Below are 8,713 nucleotides of genomic sequence, written 5' to 3' on the forward strand. Positions count from 1 at the left end.
TTTGATGAATCTTGCAATGTTGTTTCTAATGATTATTTTTGTAGTGATTCTTTAGAAAGATATTTTGGAGATTTACTTGTTAGTGAAAAAAGCAAAGAGATTGCTTCAAGTAAGCAAGAAGTGAGCATTAACGAAAATAAGGTTTTAATTCATGGTGATCCCGAACAAAGTGTGAAAACTCGTGTAACGACTCAGAATTTCCCGCACACCTCTAGGTCACATTAACTACCCAACTAATAAAATTTAACCCCGACTACATCCTGCCAACTTCCTATGCAACAAACATATAAAATCAAGTTCCCATCCTCATCAATTTAGCGATAAATCAATCTCATAGAATAACATTCAACAACATTCGTGAACCACTTCACGAGGCAAGTTTATTTCTCAATCTATATGAATCTAAATAAATGGAATAAAACTCAAATAGGCCCCTATCCCAAAGTGAAACTAACAACACGGGAAAAATCTCTCAATTATTCAAATACAAATAAACCGTCTATTGGCCATAACATAAGGCCTTAACAAATGACTTAAACTAAACAAGAGTAACTAAGCAGCCTATGGTCCTCACTCGTCATGTCTCCTCCGTCCCATCACCATGGTCACCCACGAGTCCTTCACCTGAAACAATCATTATAGAGGGGGGGTGAGTATATAAAATATACTCCGTAAGTAGCCCTCACCAACACACACACACATCATGCTCAACTATATCAAGAAACATTCGTAATCATGCTTTTCAATACATTATGCATTTAAACATATACGCATTTCGTAACATATTAGTGAGAACCACAACCAGGAAAGATGTTAACATCCAAGCTCTAGTCTCCCTAATATTACCAGTACCTCTAAGCTTATCTCAATTATCATACCCTTCCACAGCTATCTCCTTCAAATAGAGTCGGCCCCTGACCAATTATACCCAGAGCCCCGACCCTGCAGCATCGGCCCTCGACCATTTATACCCGAGGCCTTGAACTCTGCATCGACCCTCGACCATTTATACCCGAGGCCTCGATGTCTTACAATCTATTGGCCCTTGACCATTTATACCCAAGGCCCCAATAGTTCTCCTTTCGAAAGACTCCTCGCATCGACCCCCCGACCATTTATACCCGAGGCCTCGACGCTCATCTTTATCCAATATTGGCGTATCGACCCCCGACCATTTATACCCGAGGCCTCGATACCCAATTAGTGACGTATCAGCCCTTGACCATTTACACCCGAGGCCCTGACACGCACCCATTCACTTCGTAACTTTCATAACTCCACATATCATTTCTACCCTCCAACCAGGATTTCAGTACTACTTCCCTAATAACACCAACCACCACAAAGCCCAACAACAACACAACCACTAGTAAGATTTCAATGCATCACGGGTCTCAATGACACAAAGTTTGACAACAACCAACCTGCTCACAGCATAGCGCACACAAAGCTTCAACAAACAACCCTATGACATTCTTCACATAACATGCTTTTCATAACATAACAAATCCTAATCACTTCCAACCAACCATACAATATCAGTAAGTACCTAAAGTTGCAGACAACAAACATGAATACCAGTCATATACATATCCAATATATAAAATAACCGTAAGTTACAATAACAGCATCGACCTCACAAACCTGTCCAACAATTAAAATAATAAGATAAACATGTTTATAATGTAAAATCAGCAAGAACAATTTCTATTAACACACATCACGCACACACCCGCCCCCGTGCTACTTACGAACAAATGTCCTAAAGCTCCTAAGCTTGTTGAACACTTCCTACTACAAAAAGAGCACGATCTCGAGGTTAGTAGCCCATCAGAAACATTTAGTTATAAACGAAACTGAGTTTAGGTAGAGTCGTTACCTACTAACTCACACTAAAACAACTTGGGTTAGGAGTGGGTCGACGTCGAGGGGGTTCGGGCTCTCAATCTGAGTTCAAAAGACCTTAGGCTTGCCGTCCTGATGTCTAAAAGCGATGGGTAACGCAAATCAAGGTCCGTGTGGGTGTCGGTCAATGCCAAAATGTATTAGAACAAAGATATCGTCGCGAATCTGCTACTGTTCGCGTCGGGATTGCAAAAAGAACGAGTCGTCGGAGCTGCTGTTCGCCGGAGACAGCCGTCGGGAGTTGCGCACGTTGTCGGGGTTGAGGCTGTAGCAGCAGGTCGTCGGGGCAGTCGTGAAGCTGACCTGTGCGTCGTGCGCCGCCGTGGAGGAACGCCGTTCGTTGTACACCGCCGCGAGGAGTGCCGCAGGATGGTGCAGAAACCGCCGCGCCGCCATGACGATGTTGCACCGCCGTTTGCTGCTGCAGATCTGGTCGAGGAAGGTGCGGCTGCTCGGTTTCTCACCGGAGAACAAGAAGGAGAAAGGTGGAGGTGGCTGGAGGGGGGGGCTGGGTTGAAGAAAGAAGAAGGAAAAAAATAGGTTTTCTCTATTTTGTTTATATATATATTTTTTATTCTTTCCTTTTGTTTTGTTTTAAAACAAATTTTCCCTCAATGAAAGCCCAATCATCCAAGCCCAAAGAAGAAGGAGTCCATTCCCTTAAAACAAGACCCAACATACAAAGTTCGGTAAATATTAATTTAATTGGACTTTTAGAGCCCGATAAATATAGATAAATTTAATTAACAATCAATTTAATATTAAATGAAAAATCTCTTGTTTCGAGACCAACTAACCTGAGGGACTCGGGGCGTTACAACTCGTTCCTCCCTTAATATGTTTAATAACATTGCTTTTGTTTCTCAAATTGAACCAATAAGTTTTAAAGATGCAGAAAGTGATGAATTTTGGATCTTAGATATGCAAGAAGAATTAAATCAATTTGAAAGAAACAAAGTTTGGGAATTAGTTCCTAGGCCTTCTAATGCTTCTATAATTGGAACTAAATGGGTCTTTAGAAATAAAATGGATGAAAATGGAAATATCATTAGAAATAAAGCTAGACTTGTAGCTCATGGTTATTGTCAAGAACAAGGAATAGATTATGAGGAAACTTTTGTACCCGTTGCTAGATTAAAAGCCATTAGAATGTTACTTGCTTTTGCTTCTTATAAGAATTTTATTTTGTACTAAATGGATGTGAAAAATTCTTTTTTAAATGGTCATATATGGAAGAAGTTGATGTGGAACAACCTCCGGAATTTGAAAGTTTTGATTTTTTTTAAGTTGAAAAAGGCTCTTTATGGTTTGGAACAAGCTCCAAGAGCTTGGTATGATCGACTTAGTAATTTTCTTATTGAGAATGGTTTTAAAATGGGTAAAATTGATACTACTCTCTTTATTAAGTCTAAAGAAAATGATATGCTTCTAGTGCAAATATATGTGGATGATATTATTTTTGGTTCTACTAATTCTTCTATGTGTGAAGAATTTTCTAAATGCATGCATAATGAGTTTGAAATGAGTATGATGGGAGAACTTAACTTCTTTCTTGGACTCCAAATCAAACAACTCAATGATGGTATCTTCATAAGTCAAGAGAAATACACAAGAGATTTTCTCAAAAGGTTGAAATTCAATGAAGGTAAAATTTTCAAAACTACTATGAGCACATCCACTAAGCTTGACAAAGATGAGAAAGGTAAATGTGTGGATATAAAGACTTGTCGAAGTATGATTGGTTCTTTACTTTATTTAACCACTAGTATACCCGATATTATGTTTAGTGTATTTGTTTGTGCTAGATTGCAATCTTGTCTTAAAGAATCTCATGTGCATGCTGTTAAAAGAATATTTAAATATTTGCTTGGGACTATTGCTTTAGGTTTGTGGTATCCTAGAAATGTTGAATTTAATTTGGTAGGATATTCCGATGCGGATTTTGCGGGTAGTTTACTTGACCGAAAGAGTACTAGTGAGACTTGCCAATTTCTTGGTAGTTCCTTAGTTTCTTGGTTTAGTAAAAAGCAAAATTCGGTTGCTTTATCCACTACCGAAGCGGAATATATTGCGGTTGCTAGTTGTTGTGCTCAAATTCTTTGGATGAAACAAACTTTTTTGTGATTTTGGATTAAAGTTTGAAAATGTGCCTATATTTTGTGATAGTACAAGTGCTAAAATTTGACTAAAAATCCTATACATCATTGTAGGGCTAAGCATATTGATATTAGACATCACTTTATAAGAGAGCATGTGCAAAATGATCATATTACTATTGAATTTGTAAGCTCAAATAATAAATTAGCAGATATTTTTACCAAACCTTTAAATGAAAGAATGTTTTAGCAAATTTAGTCTTGAGCTTGGCATTATTCGTTGTGATGCATCTTGATTTTGTATTTGTTATTTTTTTCAATGCATATTGATAGGGGGCATTTATGCAAAATTGTGTTCATGTTTTTAGGAGAGCTTTTTATGTTATTAATTTGTTTTGTTCTTTTTGATGATTCCAAGGGGGAGAAGTTTTTGCTCTAAAATTGTTTCATGATTTATTGGTTTATTAATCCATGGATGTATCAATTGAGGGGGATAAATTAATCTTTGAATGATTTTTTTAAGTACGATATTTTGGATTTACTATGATGATTATTAAATGTCTATGTATTTTTCTTTGGAAGTCTGTCATCATCAAAGAGGGGGAGGTTGTTGGCTTTTTGGCCTTTAATCTCGAATTAATTAGTTAATATTTTGATGATAACAAACATAACTTTTATTTATTGATAACTTTAGTTTTTTAAAGTGTCCACAGCATAGAGCTCGTGACAACGATTAAAATGACTGTTAGATCATCCAAATCGGAGCTCAAATTGAGAAGCTATGATTGAAACAAATTGGAAGGAAAAATATCCGAAAAGATGATGTGGACAGTTCGTAGGCTGACAAGTGGCAAGCTTTTTCTTAATATATATATTGAAAAACAAAAGAAAAAGATTAAAAAAAAATCGAAAGTTACAATGGTAACTTTGAAGAAAAAAAAAATTAAATTTTTTTTAATGACACGTGTCAGTGATTTAAAAAAAAAGTTTCGAAAATTTTTTACCGTTATTCTCAATCCTCCGTAACTTTAAAATTCTTTTTTGCTAATCTCTCCAAGTGCTCAATTTTTCTTTCTATCTTATTTGTGAGAGAAATTTATTGTTGTGAGGATTGAATTTTGTAAGCTCAAATTTGTATATTTACTCTATTTGAGAGTTTGTAAGTGTATTTAGAAATTTTCAACTCATTGTAACAGTGTGATCCTCACCGTGGAGATTATCGTCTTTGCTCTTAAGAAGAACAGTGTACCGGTTTGACTCCTATAGTAGAAAGAGTCAGAATTTCAATTTACAACCCAAGAGGTGTTTGGGTAGTGGAGTAGGACAGTTGTTCCGAACCATTATGAAAATTCCTTGTGTCAAATTTCTCTAACCCTCTCTCCTATTTATTTTTGCATTTAATCTTAGAATTTTATTATTTGCTTTAAATTTCTCTTGTTTGCCTTAGAATTTATTTTATCTTACTTTGTGAAAATTGCATATTTCAAAAAGTGTATTATTTTTGTTTAAATGGACCTCATTTATTAAAAAGTTTATATTTTGTAAATTAAACCCTATTCACCCCCCTCTAGGGTTGCCATACTGATCCAACACTCACTGGCCTGGCCGACGAGACTTTGACAATCAAGTTGGGCGAAGAAGTGCCATCAACCTTCGCTGAGGTCCTATAGAAGGCCAAAAAGGTCATAGATGGGTAGGAGTTGCTCAGAACAAGTAGGGTCGGACAGACAAGAGGTCCGAACAGAATAAGTTAGGTGGCTAAGACAAAGGGAAGTCTGATTCCAAGTCTCAGGACAAATGATCGTCTTTTCGGTGTTCTCAGGGCCGATCTAATTATAGGATATCCGACTCAAACTCTAACCGAAGGGGCCCCTATGAGAGGTGACTGGGTGTTTATGCTGAACGCACGCGCTAAGCGTGGTAACAATTATATAGATGCAAGCGCACACCTGTCAGAGTAATATAAAATGGATGGAGTATCCAAGTATCGATCCTCAAGGACTTCTAAACAATTTCCAAACTCTAAAGTTTTAAAGAATAGTGAATGTTGGAATGAGTGATTCTTGTAAAATGGGAAGTGGTCACAAATAATGGTTTGGATTTGGGATTTGGACTTAGAATGATAAAACCTAGCCCGAATTACTTCAAGTTAGCCATCAAAGAATCAAGGACATGCTAAGGACAATATGCATTTTACTTTAGAAACCAACGACTACGCTTCTCACTTGACTTATGTCTAAGCAAGTTCAAAGTCTTAAGACATTCCCTAATATGTCTATTATGAGAGATATCTTAGTTTTAGGATGGAAATAGTCGCAACCTCGGGTTAAGGTCCTATGTCTAGGCTACTTAAGCGGAACCCTTATGTCTAAGGCGCTCCTCTCCTCGGTTTAACCACTCAACAATGCAAATAAGCAACCTTTTCAGTATTGACTTGTTAAGACTTACAGTGGCCTTCTCTAAATCCTAACTTTTTGGGAAAACATGTTGAGCAATGAATGGAAAGCAAAAAACACTACGTCTTAGCAACCCTTTTTAGACATAAAAGGCTAACTATCCATAACCAGGCTAGAGACGGGAATTTAGAAAGACATATTGAAGAAAATACAGCAAGTAAAATGGTTGAATGTGGAATGCATGTGTGAAAAACAAAAGTTAACTAACGGAGAGTTTTTATCGAGATTGAGAGCTTCGCCCTTCTCTTTCAAGCAAGGGGGAGTGTCACGTGCCCTTTCCTCCAAAAACACAACTCTCTTAACTAAAAATAAAGTAAAGGCAAAGAGAGAATAAGCAAAGTGCTAGATTTTTATAGATTTGAATAAGTAGAAAATAACTAAGTACAAATGGAAACAAAACAAAGCTCAATAAAAGAATGTAAAGTGCTCGGGATTTAAAAACGAAAAACAACTAATGAAAGCAACTCAAAAGTACTTAGAAAGCAACAAAGAAACACTAAAAATGATCAAGAGAAGGAAGCAAGGCTTGATGATTTTGGTGGAGAAGTTGCTGGAATTTATAGCTGTGCAGAATTGGTTAGGTAGGTCCTAAAACGATGGTGAATCACCCATTTCCAACTCTTTTGACTGACCAAATCGTGCTCAAACTGATAGTGGAACACTTCTTCTACACGTATGCATCGGTTGGAACCACCAAAACGCATTGGAAGACGCGTTTCATTAAGGGCAAAGTTGGAAGAAAACCTGTTTTTCTGCAGGCTTCCCAGGCGCCTGGCGCCTCCCATGTAACTTTTTCGTCTTTTTGCTTCTTTTGATTAATTTGCACTCCCAAATGGTCCTAAAATGTCATAAATACAATATAAGCCATCCACAAACCATAGTATATGAATTTTGCATGAATTGGAACTCAAACGATCGAGAAAAATCCGAAACAAAGCTGAAACATAGTAAAAACAGCATCTAAAACCTTCTTTTTACGCATGTAAACAAGCGTAATCACACCCCCAAACTTAACTTTTTGCTTGTCCTCAAGCAAAACTTAGCAACTTTAATCAGCTTTCTAACACATGGACAAGGAAAAGCAAAAGCAACCGAGATGTTCAATCATAAATTGTCTCAGGGAAAAGATGTCAAAGTCTACCATTCTATTGCCTTTGTAAACTTAGTCACTATAAACCAAGTTTGAAATGATAAAAACTTTTTCTTTCAAAATCTTTTTTCTCTTTCAAAAACAGAAAACGTTTTCAAATACCCCTAAGGAATCTGCACACTCCCTCCTTACACTAAGACTTTTACATCTGAAAGACCAGCTACTAGCCCCTGAGGTTTCCACACACTAACATCGGTTTCAACCACAGCTACTCGTAGAAAGACTTTGAACTAACAGCTAGGTCATAAAACGACGACAATGAGAAACACGAAGTCACTTATCACCATCTTTACTGCTATTTTCAAAGTCAACACCCAACCTAAAACTAAATGGGTGTCTACAGTAGGACTCGGGAATCATAAATACATTTTCTTTAACTCTCAATGTTTTTACCACTCCTTTCTTTCTAACACAAGTCTTTTCCCCACTCTTATTTTCTCTCAACAAGACTCTTTTTACTCTTTTGCAACTTTTTTCTTTCTTTCTTTCGTTTTTATTTTTTTTAGCTAAGTGCTTTTTCAACATTTTCTTTCTTTCCAACTGACTCTTTTTCAAAAGAAAATAGCATGATTTTTTAAATATAAATAACACCTTATCTTTCTGAAACAACGACTGACACAACGACTGTCCCCCCCAAACTTAAGAGAGACAGTGTCCTCACTGGGAAAAGACTTTTGCATCGGATGAAAAAGGCTTAATAGTAAAAAGGACAAGGACTTCCTATATAGGGGCAAAGAAAAAGCTTAAAGTCTGTAAAGATCAAAAAGACATAAAAGAAAATGAGTTTATCACATAAACAAAGGAAATAGCTCAAAGCTTAGTCAGGCATAGAACAGAAAACTCAACAATCTCTTATAATCATCATCGACATGAAATCACATGCACAGCACAGATGCTTCAAAATAGGCATGTGAAAAGCTAAACTAAGGTTAAGTGAAGGCATACTTTAAGTGATCAGAAGATAAACGATACTAATTTATTCATGCTTCAACTGAGCTCGAAACATAATCAATACAAAAAAAACATGCGTAGTAATGCTAGAATATGCAACTACGTCATTAACCAAAAGAATAAAACACAAAAAATAGCAAAGAAGGAACCTCCCC

The sequence above is a fragment of the Momordica charantia genome (assembly GCF_013281855.1).
Source record: "Momordica charantia cultivar OHB3-1 chromosome 5 unlocalized genomic scaffold, Mcharantia_2.0 BLBB01000005.1, whole genome shotgun sequence".
NCBI lineage: Eukaryota > Viridiplantae > Streptophyta > Magnoliopsida > Cucurbitales > Cucurbitaceae > Momordica > Momordica charantia.